This window comes from Cornus florida, unplaced genomic scaffold, assembly GCF_030987335.1.
Source record: "Cornus florida cultivar Cherokee Brave unplaced genomic scaffold, ASM3098733v1 CherokeeBrave_3.0.0_Hap2_Chr08, whole genome shotgun sequence".
In the NCBI taxonomy this organism is placed as follows: Eukaryota; Viridiplantae; Streptophyta; class Magnoliopsida; order Cornales; family Cornaceae; genus Cornus; species Cornus florida.
Window position 1 is genome coordinate 74,372,565 of NW_026775578.1, and position 15,118 is coordinate 74,387,682.

The window sequence follows — 15,118 nt, forward strand, 5'->3', positions numbered from 1 at the left end:
GGCATACGGTGAAATTTGATGAATTGCAAGAAGAGGAAGGTTAATTATCACTTGTTTGAAAATTTCCATCATATCATGGATCTTTCCTTCTTGTCTTCTAAAAGGAGAAGTGTCTCTCAAAGTTTGAGGAAACGGAGTTATAGGCTCATGAGGCTTCTCCAAATGGGAGGATGATGATGATGATAGAATATCCTTAATATGACCACTTTCTTCCAACGAAGTAGGAATGGATTTGGGAATTAGGAGCGGGCAACCACTTGGTTGCACTGGATCACTAACTTCACTAGGCAACTCTACCTTTTTTATCAACTCTTCTACCACTTCTCAAGGTGGTTATGGCTTGCACTTATTCATGGTCAGAAAATCCTAATGTAGGATTTGATTCCACTATGTAATGTGCCTTGGGGTTTGGCTCGGGTTGACTTAGCAACTTTCCTTTCTCCCTTACATTAACAGAATTTGCAATTTGCCCAATTTGGGAATCAAGTTTTATAATAGATTGGGAATGGGAATGGAGCAATTAAGTATTCGCCTCGAGATTACCCAAAGCGGCTAAAACCTTATCCTCAAAGGTAGAGTTCCTTTGAGGTGCTTGAGGTGGATGATAGTATGATTGAGGATTTGAAGCTTGATGATTGGAAGAGTGATTCACATTTTGATGATTTTGATGAGAGTAGGATGGAGGATGATAAGCTTGAGTATGAGAATTTTGGAGATATGGAGGCACATACTTCCCTTGAACGTTTTGAGGATGAGGAGGGTTTGCACCAGCTCCTTGATTTCTCCAAGAGAAATTTAGATGATCCCTTCATCCGGTATTGTATGTATTGGAGTAGGGATTTTGCACCAGACGAGAAAAAGCAGCAATGACTTGCTCTTGAGACTCATTCGGTGAAGAATGTCCATGAGGATAATTGGAAGTGTTATGAGTAAAGCTAAGACAAGTCATGTATGATTCATTTTGAGGAAGGGAATGAGAGGATAATTAACTTGCCAAATTTTGACTCGAAAGAAATTGATCAAACCTTTAAGTAAGACTCTTAACCTCAGTGGCAATCTCCATGGAATTATCTACATGACATAGATTTGAAAATTTCCTTCCCCCCACATTAGAAACATGCCCTGACCGAGAAGATGTAGAATGGTGCATGGAGTTCTCACTCATATTCTCAAAAAGAACCCATAGGTCATCTTCATGCTTTAGCAAAAATGTGACTCTGCAAGAAACATTCACTATTTGCTTATGAGTGTCGAATAAGCTTTAATAGAAACATTAAACGAGTTACCACTTAGGAAAGTCATGATGTGGACACTTTCGTAGTAAATTATTCAAACATTCCCAAGCTTCATGTAATGGCTTTCCATCACTTTGAGAAAATTCCCAAACGGTCGTTCTCATTGCATTGGTCCTACTAGCGGGGTAATACTTTTGTGATGATCCTGGATTTTACAATCCAGTGTGTCCTGTGATGACCCAAAACGAATCCAGAATATGGAAGCAAAAGATGAAACAATGGTCTTTAGAGATGCAACACGTCTCTAAGACACCAATGTGACCCTCAATGAGGTCACGGAACCCAAAGGAAACAAATGCGGAAGCGGTATTTCAAAAACGAACAAGAATGAACTGAGGGAAAAAAATGGTCATTTCTAACATGGAAGTGGGCACTACTGAGCACACCATTAGAAAGACAACAAAAAATCAATAAACTTAGACTCAAGAATCACTTGATTTGGAGTCCGGATGAAGAAGATATGGCTAACGGAAGAAAAAAGGGCAAAACGGTCAAAAGTAGCCTACCAAGCACATCTAACCGGTTAGGAGACCTTCCTAACTGGTTAGGAGGTAAAAATAGAAGGTTCACACTCTACCCCAACTCATCTAACCGGTTACGAGGAGCCTACTACTCACACACTTGTACTGAAACTTAGCAAAAAGCTGATAGTAGGGGTTTTTCGGGAAAAAATGGGTTTTTAAGGGCCAAGATTACATTTTTTGGAAAAACACAAAGAAGAAACCCCCCTGAAAATTGAGTTTTCTATGTGACAATGAAGAAATTGAAAAAAAAAACTCGCTGCAAAATGCCCAAAATGCCCCTCTATAAAATCAGGTCATGAGGGTCAAAAAGCTGCTAAAATGGAAAACAGAAAGCTGAACTTTGCGATGGATTTCCGGTACCAAGGTGAAATTTTATGAAAAAACATGAAGAAGAAACCCCCCATAAAATCATGTTTTCTAAGTGACCATGTCGAGACAGGAATTTATTTCTTGAATAAAAACTCCAAAATGCCCCTAGACCAGATTATGCAATAAAGATGCAAAATGAGTCCATAGGAGGCTCATTTCACCAAAGAAGAAGTTTTTCTTGAAAATGATTGTGCACACAAATGTAACTTACTTATTAGGATGTGTTACAATTATCCACGGCTTAAAAATACCGCCAATGCAAAATACGACCCCCCGACGGCCAAAATGACAAAAAATGAAACTTGGAATTCAAAATTATGAAATGGTGTCAAAATGTCGTTTGGCCCTTGGCCACACTTCATACATGATTAATGAATGCTAATGGATGAATTTGATACACAATGCATGCTCCAGTGCAAAATAGCATACTAAAATGCATGATTTTTCGTATATTCTCATTAAAGACAAGATTTAACATCCACGACATATATGTAATTCCAAAATAAGTTTGGCCCTTGGCCTCATGTCATATGCATAAAATAAGAATCAAAAAGTGTGCTTAGGCACACATTACAAGTTCATAATCAAATATACACATTTGACACATAAGGCTACAAATGGCATTTATAGCCAACCTTCACAAGAATGGAAACCTTCAAGTCCACAAATCATCCAAGTATAATGAAAATCTTTAACCTTGATTCCTGTACCTGAAAAAAAAGTCCCCACTACATAGGTAAGTAACATAAAGCTACTCGTAGGAAATGAGCATGCATCGACCTAGCATTTTACAATTTTATCACCTTAAGGTGAAACATGCTAATTAAAGGAGCTCATGCCACCTAACGTCTATGTCAAGATGAGACTCATGGAGCATCCTAAAGTCATTAACTTGAAATCTAAAATGCGAAAACCAAAGTGAGTCATGCCACCTAACGTCTATGTTCCAAATGAATCTATAGGATCAGTCCTAAGTCACATTTGAATAATAAAACACAAATCACAATATCTATGCAACTTAACCAATATAAAAACATGCTATACAAAGTAACAAGATATAAATTGTCAAAGTTATCAACTTGAAATCTAAAAGCGCGAAATCAACTAAATATAGCAATTTAGTATAATTAGAATTTCTAATACAACACATCAAAACATAGATTCTCTAAGTTATCAACTTGAAATCTAAAAGTGCGAATCAACTAAATATAGCAATTTAGTATAATTAGAATTTCTAATACCACATATCAAGACATAGATTCTCAAAGTTATCAACTTGAAATCTAAAAGTGCGAAATCAATTAAATATAGCAATTTAGTATAATTAGAATTTCTAATACCACACATCAAGACATAGATTCTCAAAGTTATCAACTTCAAATCTAAAAGTGCGAAATCAAATAGTGGAAGACTTGGACATATAAGCTCGGAATTCTGCCGAGACCTCAACGGCTACTACGGGCACTAACCCGCTGGTAATACCACCCCTAGTACGTACTATCTAGACGGAGAGAACTCATACCTTCCGCACTAGAGCCAAACTCTAGCCATATTATAGTAACAATGTCCCAAGTGACTCCAAAATAAATAAGTTAACAACTTATATACGTATTAAATAATACACGAAACTACCTTCATGCACAAATAGGTTGAAACCACACAATACATGCTCTAAATCCACAACTACTATAAGATGACAACGTCGAATCTTTAGAGTGCGATTCGTTACACGCTATAATAACATCACATGTCGAATCTTCAGTGTGCGATTCGTTACACGCTATAACAATATAATCTAATATTAAAACATAATCTCATAAATCCATTATAAGTCTAAAATCATGCTTCAAACATAATACCAATGTCAAACACATGATTTAAATCAATAATGCAATAGAATGGAAATTAATCAAGTAAACTAATTAACTTCTCTAAGCTTCAAATCTCAACCAAATGGTCCCTAATTAATACATGTTATACAACATAGCTTGATCATTACATATATCAATTCAAAAACTTGATTAGGCCATTTGAACAATAAAATGAAATTTAATTAACTCATGATAATCAAATCCCTAAATTCTAAAACAACATCAAATAGTCCCAAATTAACATATGCTGGTATACAAGTCCTAGTCATCACAAATATCAAGTTAGAAACTTAATTAGGCCAATGGAACCATTAAAATAGATTTTAATTAATCCTTTTAATTAAAATCTCTAGATTTTCATACTCATCCAAATGCCCTCAAATTAAAGTATGTTAAAAAACATGCAAAGAGTTAATTTAAAAGCATTTCACAAGTTAATTTTATGCAATGTACGTCCATAAGAATTAAACTATCACAAAAGATAATTATTAAATAAAAGTGCAATTCTTATTCAAATAATTATAATTTAATATATGTTAACAAACATATCAAAGCATAATTTATCATCATGCCTCAATTCAATTCTAAGTTATATACATCCTTAAAATTTAAATCTTATACAAAGAAATAAATATTACTAATTTTCTAGATTGATACAAGGCATGCAAACAAGTTGTATAATCATGGAAAACACTCAATACAACACATATAAAATCCTAAAACACCCCCTACCTCAATTTGAGATGAAAATCTCAAAAGCCACCAAAATGAAACCGCTCCAAATCCAACGAAAGTTCTAGGTTTTGTCGGGGACAACACGGTGAACAAGAACCCCAAGGAAGCCCCATCAAAATCACAACTTGACTTCAAACTTTAACTCAAGAAATAGCTAAAACAAGATTCTAATCGGTGGAAACGAAGGACTCGGCAAGGCGAACACAAAACACTAAGGCACTACGGCGTTTCACTAAGGAGAAGGAGCTCAAAAGAGGAGAGAGAAGATGGCAGCAAAGGGATCCAGCCAAGATAGGGGAGAGAGAGAGTGAAATCTAATTGTTCACTTAAAGACACCCTATATATAGAAAAACTCAAAAAGTGTCCCGAACTGGCCCCACTGAATCTGAAAAAGTGAAATTTGAGCAGACGTACTCAAACGGAAAAACCCTGTGAACAAAAAAGAACCAAAATGAGAAAATATGAATAACGGAGGAAACGGCGTCAAAAATTGAGTCCCGAGCAGAGAGATATGTCCCGAACAAGTTCGGCAACGGGGGCTAAAAACCCTGAAACTGAAGAAAAACAACCAGAAGGAAATTCTAATAGTACGCGACTCAACGAAAAGTGAAAATGAATCCCGTACGAGGATCCAGGCTTAAAATAAGGTATTTTGTAATAACTTTCATTAATTACACAATGGCCCCTCCAAAAAGTGAAAACTGCTGAACTAGCCCTGAATGAAAATATCACCCAAAAATATTTTTTTAGAAACTCCTAAAATAAAATATCTTTAAAATATATTTATGAAAAATACCCCAAGAAAAGAAAGACATTCTGAAGAACTGTGCATCCAAGCCCCTTTGGACACCGGGACCAACCAAAGTACTTTTCTGCAAAAGTAAAGATACGTATTTCATGGAAACCACTTAGAATGAAGATACATGAAGTCAAAAACAAAACCCAAACACAAAAAGTGTGGTTATGCCAACAAAGTAACAAATGGGGAAAAGACAAAATAGGGAAAATGATGAAAAGTGAATAGTGTCCGAAAAATGAAAATGTTGAAATGACGCTGTACTCAAAGGAAGTTATCAATCCAAGGAAAAGAGTCTCAGAAATCATTCCAGAGCACTCGAGATGACACTAAGTGTGATACCCTTCGGATCCGAGACACGGGTTGATCAGGCCCAGGCCCAAACCCGAGGGAATATCAAACAATTAATATTTTAAAATGAACACAGATGACCAAAATGAAATAAGAATAAATATTAAAAGACGAAAGAAACTAAAACAAAATCCTTTAAAATAAATACTTAAATCCCAATAATCCAAAACCTCCAAAAGATTTAACAACTCCGTAATCTATCTCTGGTGGACCCCTAATAATAAACCAAACTGAATTAAAAACAACTGAAAGAAACATCCAGCAACAAGCTATGGAGAGAGAGTCCTACGTATTCGATGGAATGGAAGTCCATATCTGCACTACACGACCAAGCTCTAAGCCGGTGGTAAGCGCCGAATATTGCATATCCAAGCGCCCTTAGTTGCATTAGTTAAGTCCATTATTTGATTATTTTATGTAGATTAACTTCATTTGCATGTTTTTATATATTTTCAGATTAATTGGCCAAAAAGGAGCAAAAATGACGTTTTGTTGATTCTTTGAATATCAATGTGCTCAAGGCTAAAGTTCTGGCAGCAGTGGAGTTTTACTTTGCTCACCATTTTTGACCTAACAAACTCAAGAACTGGACTTCCATTAAACATGACATATTTAGAGCTTTGAATTAGCTTTCCAAATCTTCAAACGGTTCGGCATTTAGAGTTCGGAGTAGAAAGTTATGGCTGTTTTACCAAAATAGTGCAAAGCAGGTCAAGAGAAAGAAGTAAGCTGATGGAACTTCGAGCGCTCGAAGGGCTTACTTCGAGCACTCAAACTTTAGGCAGAATGCTCCCCGGGATCCATCACTTCAGCCCACTTGCTCCTTGATTCCCTCATTTCTGATTTCCATCTTTATGGGTTGGTTGGAGATGTCTTTTGGTGGGAGTTGAGCCTTGTTTGGTAGGATTTGGTAGGATAATGTCTACAACAAGGTGAGGGGAACCACATATCAAAGATATATCTCATCTTGCAAGATTTCTAGAAAGAGAAAGAGGAAGGGAAGATAGAGTTCTTGAAGCTACAGCAAAAGAGCTCGAAAATGGGGATGGAGACCAAGCTTCTTCCTTCTTCTAAGGCTCTCATAGGTAACTAAACCTCCATCTAGGGAGGTGATGAGGCCCCTCCCTTGTAAGCATGTTCTAATTTAGGCTATATTTTAGGGATTACAATGTATATTCTATGGTCTTTTCATAACCAAGAGCACTTCATTTGTTGTAATGAATGTTGATTTATGTATGGATGATTTCTGTAAGTTGATTATCTTGTTTTAGATGATGTCTTATATTAATCATATTGCTTGAGTTTTCATGGTGAGAATGGAGACAAGGTTATGAAATGGTTTAATGGCATGGAGTTGGAGAATCTAAATAGTTCATTGCTTAGGGTTCCCCTTTGATGGTCTATGCTTGATTCTTAGCTTCATGTGCATTCATCATTTAATTTAGGGCTTGATAATCCTTGACTTAGTAAGCAGGGCCGAGCCGTGAGCATGTTCAAGCAATCACCACCCTTAGGAGTGGTAGAGTGGTTGACAACAAGGTTGGTGGAGACAAAAATGAAAAAGAACCTCCTTTGAAAAATCCAAATTCAAGCTCTTCCAATCAAATTCCAAGCTCTTCTGGTCCAAATACCATTCACGAAAATCCCACACATGTTAACCCGAATGTGGAAATTACTTATGAGCCAAAAGCTCCGTTTCCTCAACGTCTTCAAGAGTCAACACATATTGGGAACAAGAATTGTAAAATTCAAGACATGTGGGAAGTTTTTAAGCAAGTGAAGATCAACTTGCCCCTCTTAGATGCCATCAAGCAAATCCCTCCCTATGCAAAATTTCTCAAGGACTTATGCACTCAAAAGCGCACTTCTAAAAATCATTTGTCAAAGAAAGTGAGGTTAACTAAAAATGTTAGTGCTATCATTCAACACAGCACTCCTCCAAAGTATAAGGATTCGGGTGCCCCCACAATCTTTTGTGTCATTGGTGACAACAAAATCGAGAGAGCCCTTCTTGACTTAGGAGCTAGTGTGAATTTAATTCCATACTCAGTTTACTTATAGCTTGGCTTGGGAGATCTAAAGCCGACTTCCGTGGTTTTGCAACTTGTCGATAGATCAATCAAGCATCCACGAGGCATTCTTAACGATGTTATCATCCAAGTGGATAAATTCTACTTCCCGGTAGACTTTATGGTCCTTGACACGGAACCAGTCCATGATCCAAAAAAGCGCATTCCCGTGATCCTTGGTAGGCCATTCTTAGCTATGGCTAATGCTTCAATTAATTGCCGAACCGGGGTGATGGGCGTTGCTTTTGGAAACATGCAAGTCAAACTCCACATCTTTCATGCAACTCAACATCCTTCCAATGAGGATAATTGTTTCCTTGTTGATGTCATTGATGAAGTGGTCGAAGAATCTCTCCCCTTCATTCTAAGCAAGGATCCCCATGAAACTTACATGTTTCATTTCGACTTCTCAAACTTTGACATTGATCAATCCATCCAAGATGTTAATTCTCTGTTTTATGTTGACGCTATCATGGATATTCCCCCTTGGAAAATTCCAAAAGAGCCACTTCCTCAGCTTTCCACTACTCCTTCGGTTTCATCTCTGAAATCTCCACCACAACTTGAGCTTAAACCACTCCCGGCCCATCTCAAGTATGTATTCCTTGGTTCAAATCAAACTCTCCCGGTCATCATTGCATCAGACCTTCTAAAGGACCAAGAAACCAACCTTTTAGCGGTGCTACAAGAGCACAAAAAAGCTATTGGTTGGGCAGTGGCTGACTTGAAAGGAATTGACCCCTCCATTTGTATGCACCGCATTCATATGGAGAAGGACACAAAGCCTACTAGAGAGGTTTAGCATTGGTTAAATCCTAACATAAAGGAAGTGGTAATGAAGGAAGTGATAAAATTGCTAGATGCAGGAATCATCTACCCTATCTCTGATAGAAAGTGGGTAAGCCCCACACAAGTTGTTCCCAAGAAATTCGGTCTCACCGTTGTTGAAAATTCAGCGGGTGAGCTGGTGCCGCAATGAACCACCATCGGGTGGCGTGTGTGCATTAACTACCGGAAGCTCAATTCGTCAACTATGAAAGATCATTTTCCACTCCCATTTATTGATCAAATCCTAGAAAGGCTAGCCGGCCAAAACTACTATTGTTTTCTTAACGGTTATTCCTGCTATAACCAAGTGGCAATCGCCCCCCAAGATCAAGAGAAAACAACATTCACATGTCCCTTTGGAACCTTTGCATATCGTCGCATGCCTTTTGGGCTATGCAATGCTCCGACAACGTTTCAAAGGTGCATGATGTCCATATTTTCCGATATGGTTGAAAAATTCTTGGAAGTTTTCATGGACGATTTTTCCGTCTTTGGCTCCTCCTTTGATTCTTGTCTCAAAAATCTATCTCTGGTGCTCCAAAGGTGTTAGGAGACAAATCTAATTCTAAGCTGGGAGAAAAGCCATTTCATGGTCCAAGAAGGCATTATTCTAGGACATGTCATCTCTAAACGGGGAATCGAGGTAGACAATGCCAAAGTTGAGTTAATCTCTAATCTTCCTCCTCTGAATTCCGTCCGTCAAATCTGTTCTTTTCTTGGCCATGCCGGATTCTATCGTCGCTTCATCAAAGACTTTAGCAAAATCTCACGGCCCTTGTGCAATCTCTTAGCCAAGGATGTTCCATTCAATTTTGATGAAGCTTGCATGGAAGCTTTCATTAAACTTTACACTCTCCTCTCATCTGCCCCAATAATGAAACCGCCTAATTGGTCTCTTCCTTTTGAGATCATGTGTGATGCATCCGACTATGCAGTAGGCGCGATTTTGGGTCAACAAGTGGATAAGCTCCCATACGTTATTTATTACGCTAGTCGATCTCTTTCTGATGCTCAATTAAATTACACCACTACTGAAAAAGAGTTGCTAGCTGTAGTTTATGCCTTGGATAAATTTCGCTCCTATCTTCTAGGTTCCAAGGTCATAGTTTTCTCGGATCATGCCGCCCTTCGGCACTTGTTAGCAAAGAAAGAGACAAAACCCCACTTGATTCGATGGATACTCTTACTTCAAGAGTTTGACATTGAAATCCGGGACAAAAAAGGGGCAGACAATGTTGTCGCCGATCATCTTTCTCATTTACTCATTGAAAAATCTTCCGATTTTGCTGCTGTCCGTGATTCCTTTCCAGATGAGCAACTCTTCCAGATTTCTCATGCAAATCTTCCATGGTTTGCGGATATTGTCAACTACCTTGCGGTAGGTAAAATTCCAACTCATTGGTCCAAACAAGAGAAGGACTGGTTCTTCTCCCAAGTCAAGCATTTCTTTTAGGAAGATCCGGAACTATTCAAGTATTGCCTAAACCAAATCATCCGGCGATGCATTCCCGAAATTGAGACCACAAGCATCCTCAATTTTTCTCATACCCTTGCTTGTGGAGGCCATTTCAGTGCCAAAAACACCGCTCACAAAGTTCTTCAAAGCGGATTCTATTAGCCCTCCTTGTTTTGAGATGCATACAATTTCTGTAAATCATGTGAAAGATGCCAAAGGCTCGGATCCATGTCCCAAAGAGACATGATGCCCCTCACTTCCATCTTAATAATTGAAATTTTTGATGTGTGGGGAATCGACTTCATGGGACCATTTCCACCTTCTTATGGCTATGAGTACATCTTTGTAGCAGTGGACTACGTTTCCAAATGGGTGGAAGCCGCAGCCACCAGAACCAGTGATCATAAAGTCGTGATCGAGTTCATTCAATCTAATATCTTTAGTCGTTTTGGTACGCCCCGAGCAATCATCAGCGATGGCGGATCACATTTCAGAAATCATTATCTTAAATCCGTTCTTTCTAAGTATTCCGTTGTTCATAAGGTTGTTACCCCTTACCATCCTCAAACGAGCGGTCAAGTAGAGGATTCTAACTGGGAGATTAAGCACATTTTGGAAAAAACGGTTCCACCGGACCGCAAAGATTGGTCACTAAGGCTAAAAGATGCACTTTGGGCATACCGGATGGCTTATAAGACACCCATTGGCATGTCGCCATATCGACTTGTCTTTGGCAAAGCGTGTCATCTCCCGGTAGAATTAGAGCACCGTGCTTTTTAGGCCATAAAAAGGCTAAATTTTGATCTCAAACAGGCCGGCTCTAATCGTGCTTTGCAACTAAATGAACTTGAGGAGATCCGAAATGATGCTTATGAAAGTGCAAAAATCTGTAAGGCAAAGACTAAAGCTTTTCATGACAAGCACATTGTCAGCAAGTCTTTCACCCCAGGATAAAAGGTTTGGCTTTTCAATTCCCGCTTGAAACTCTTTCCCGGTAAACTCCGGTCAAGATGGGATGGTCCATACATCGTCACTACTGTCTTCCCTTATGGAGCAATCGAACTCCAAGATCCTGCAAAAGGATCGCTCTTCTAGGTTAATGGCCAACGGCTTAAGCCTTGCATTGATGGCATAGCCCCAACCTGAAAAATTGAGAAAGTCCTCTTGACGGACCCAATTTATGAGGATTAATGCCTGCTCTAGCTTCGTCTAGCTATCGACTTTAAATTTAGCAACTCAAGGGAAGAAATTCTTTCTATTTCCATGCTTCCCTAATTTCCAATTGCCTGAGCCTTGAAATTTTCGGGGAAATGGTTAAGAAAAGCCAAAACTTTAACCTTATCTGGAACTATCTTAAATTGTGTTCCCACAATTCAGACTAGTTTTCTTAGACCTTCTCAACCCTTGTTTTCATTCCCGGATGTTTCCATCTCTTTCTAGCAATTTCATCGGATCTTTGGAATGCTACACATGTGTGTAACCTCTCATTTTTAATGCATTGTTGGATCATGGTTCCCCAAATTCCATCCATGCATTGAAGGGATGTTGAAAATTTTGCAATTTCAGTCAGTTCACTCAGGTTTTTGCTCACTGGTCCAATTTCGAACACTTGAAGTCCAAGCTTAGCGCTCGAAGCTTTCATTTTTCATTCAACCAGCTACTGCCTCAAGTTCGAGCGCTCGAAGACAACCTTTGAGCGCTCGAAATTCCATCCATGCCCACTGTCCAAACTTCGAACGCTCGAAGTGTCACTTTCGAGCGCTCGAAACTTACTACCCAAACTTCGAGCGCTCGAAGGACTAAGTTTGAGCGCTCGAACCTCCTCCCTCCTTTTTAATCTTGACTCTCTCTCTCCCGCGTCTTTCAGTTCTCTCAACCCACGACCTCACTCCTCCATTTCCTTCTTCCTTTCCTCCATTACTTCCCTCCCACCCCCACACTCCTTCCATCACCCCACGACCTCAACCCTTCCAACTTCCTCTCTTTCTCCCTTACCTCCTAACCCATCCCACTACTCTCATTCATGCACCAACCACCCATGTCCTCCTACCTTTTCCCCTCCCTTCCAGAATTCCTCTACCCATTTCACTCATCTCATTCCTGCATATCCATCCCTATAAATACCCATCACCCCCACTATTCCTCCTCATTCCATCCGTACTTCTCTTCATTCCTCTTTCAAGGTATGTCTCTTCACTCTTTCCCTTCATTCTTTTTGTTCCATTTGTGTTTCATTTGAGGTGTATGGGCATCAAATCCTTGGAGTTTGGTAGTGATTGTTGCTATGCTCTAAGATAGAGAGCATTGTGTGTAAAAATTTTTGGGTTTCTTCATCAATTCCTCTCATTCTCACATTCTCTCTTTCTTGGTGCATGCCAGGTACTCGCTGAAGTTCCCAAACCACGTCCGCCTCTCCAAATGTCTCGTGCTGGCCCTTCTCGTCATCCTAGACCCTATGAGGATGTCCCCGTCGTTCCTTATGAGCAGCCCCGAGCCCCTTGGCTCGATAAAAAGCTCAATTATGAGCTTCTCTTCCCGCTCACGGGTGTCTTTGACACTCTTCCCACCACTTCATGGGCTGCCGCAGAATTAGTCAACCGGCACCTTCAGCACATTTTCCAACCCGTTGCATAAGTCACCTACCCCCGTGTGGTGCGACTCTTCTACCAGAATCTCAATTACCCTGAAGAGCCGCCTGTCTCTCTCACCACATCCATTGATGGCATCCCTTTTTCCTTCACTCTTGCTGACATGGTAGTAGTCTCTGGCTGTCCTCTGGAGTGCCCCGATGACATTGTCAATTGTAAGAATCTTCCTTTATATGAGGAGCCGGATACTTTAACTGTGGAGCAGGTTGTCGCTGCCATTTCTAACGTGGATGACCCTCATCGACCCCGGAGCTTTACCCTCAAATCCATTCTTCCGGAGCGAGTTTGGTTCCTTGACTCCGTTCTCAAGCATAATGTTTACCCCTTGGCGCATAGCACCAAGCGCCGAGGCTTGATGTTGCAAGCCTTGCATGCCATGGACCAAGGCAAATGGTTCTCTATCCCGGAGCTCATTTGGGACACATTTATACGGTCCTGGGACGAGTGTATCAATGCACAGCAACAGCATCTTAAAAATCGGCCTTTGCTATTGCCATTCTTTGTTATCACGCTCTTGAAACACAAAGGCTTCATTGTTCCCCTCATGAACCGAGAGGCAAAAAGATTCAGACTTTTACTCTCCGCCGGTGGACCAATGTTCTTAGCCATTCTCGGCACCCTCAGCTCGCTGCCCCTCTATTTCCCTGCTCTCTATCTCCTCCTTTTTTTGAGGCTGATCCCATGGCGGAGGATGCTAAATGGGACGAGCCTCCTGTTGATCTTCCAACGGACCAAGCCTTCATCAGGGCTAGCCTTGCCTGTATTCATGAGCGAATGGATCATTTTGAGATTTCTTTGGCAGACTACACTCGGACCGTGGTGAGGACTACTTCCGTGCATAAGAAGACCATCGTCTTACTGCAGACGACCGACGTGTTGCGGCAGAGGACCATCGCATGGCCCAGGAGGAATGGCGTGTGACTCAATCTCTCCTCAATACCATCTTCGCCCGTTTTCCCCCGGCCTCGTAGATAGTTGCTAGTATTGGACTTTATCTTTTTGTTTCACATGTGTATATTTCTCCTTTCTGTTTTTGTTTTACTTTTAAACTTTAGGACTGTGCTATGCACGGGTTTCTCTGGTTAGATATGATTGGCTTTCAGTTCCTTTTGTAATCATGTCCACTTCATTTTGAATGTAAATTCTCTAGCTTTTCTGTTATCTTCTGTTCAGCATTTTTCCTTCCATGTTTTACTGTTTATTACTATTTTTGTAGTTGTTTCTACCTTTTCTTCGTGTCCCATTTCAGGTGGCACATTTCAAGTTTGGGGGAAACATTTGCGCATTCACATAGATGGAAACCTTTGCCTTCGTCAGTCCACTTGGTATTATTGTTCCTTTTACCCCATATGCTCTTTATTTATACATCTTTGTCTTCACACATTGAGGACAATGTGTCATTCAAGTTTGGGGGTGCAATATTGCATTTTTGGTTCCACATTTTTGCTAAGCAATGATAGTATAATTTGAAACTTGTCGGAGATGAAGCATATGTTTAATACCTTGTATATAGAAGCAATTGTGAATTTTTGAAAATAAAGAAAAATGTGAATTTGAAATGATCATGTGGATGCAATTTAGTCTTTATAAATGTTTCAATTAAATTCTCGCTGGATCTTATACTCTTTTATGCTTCACAATACACAGATGCACATTGGAAACTTAACCGTGAGGCATGTAACTTGATTAACCTTGATCTTGACCTAGTTAATCTGAATTGATGAACCTAATAGATGGATACCTTTGGCATGATAAAAAATAAAAATAAAAAAAAGAAAAAAGAAAAGAAAAGAATGAAAAAGAAAATAATGACCAGTTTGAGTTTGTAACCTTTCCAACTCGAGTTATTAAGCCCTAGGAGTGTCTCTACACTCAACACCCTAAAGCCATCTGGTTTAGGAGTTGTTGGCCTAACGCTTACTACATGGGTTGGTTAAAAAGCTTAAAAGACTTAGACATTGCACGGTCATTCAAAAAAAAAATATATATATATATATATATATATATATATATATTGTAATAAACATGGTTCGTTGGAGTTCGTAGCCATGCCAATTCGAGCTATTAAGCCCTAGAAGTGTCTCTACACTCAGCACCCTAAAGCCATCTGGTTTGGGAGTTGTTGGCCTAACGCTTGCTACATGGGTTGGTTAGAAAGCTTAAAGGATTTCAGCAT

General features: G+C 39.5%; 1 pseudogene; it reads left to right on the forward strand.

The window, feature by feature from the left end:
- Positions 1-609: 609 nt before the first annotated feature.
- Positions 610-13,863, forward strand: LOC132270466 (uncharacterized; annotated as a pseudogene).
- The last annotated feature ends 1,255 nt before the right edge of the window (positions 13,864-15,118 follow it).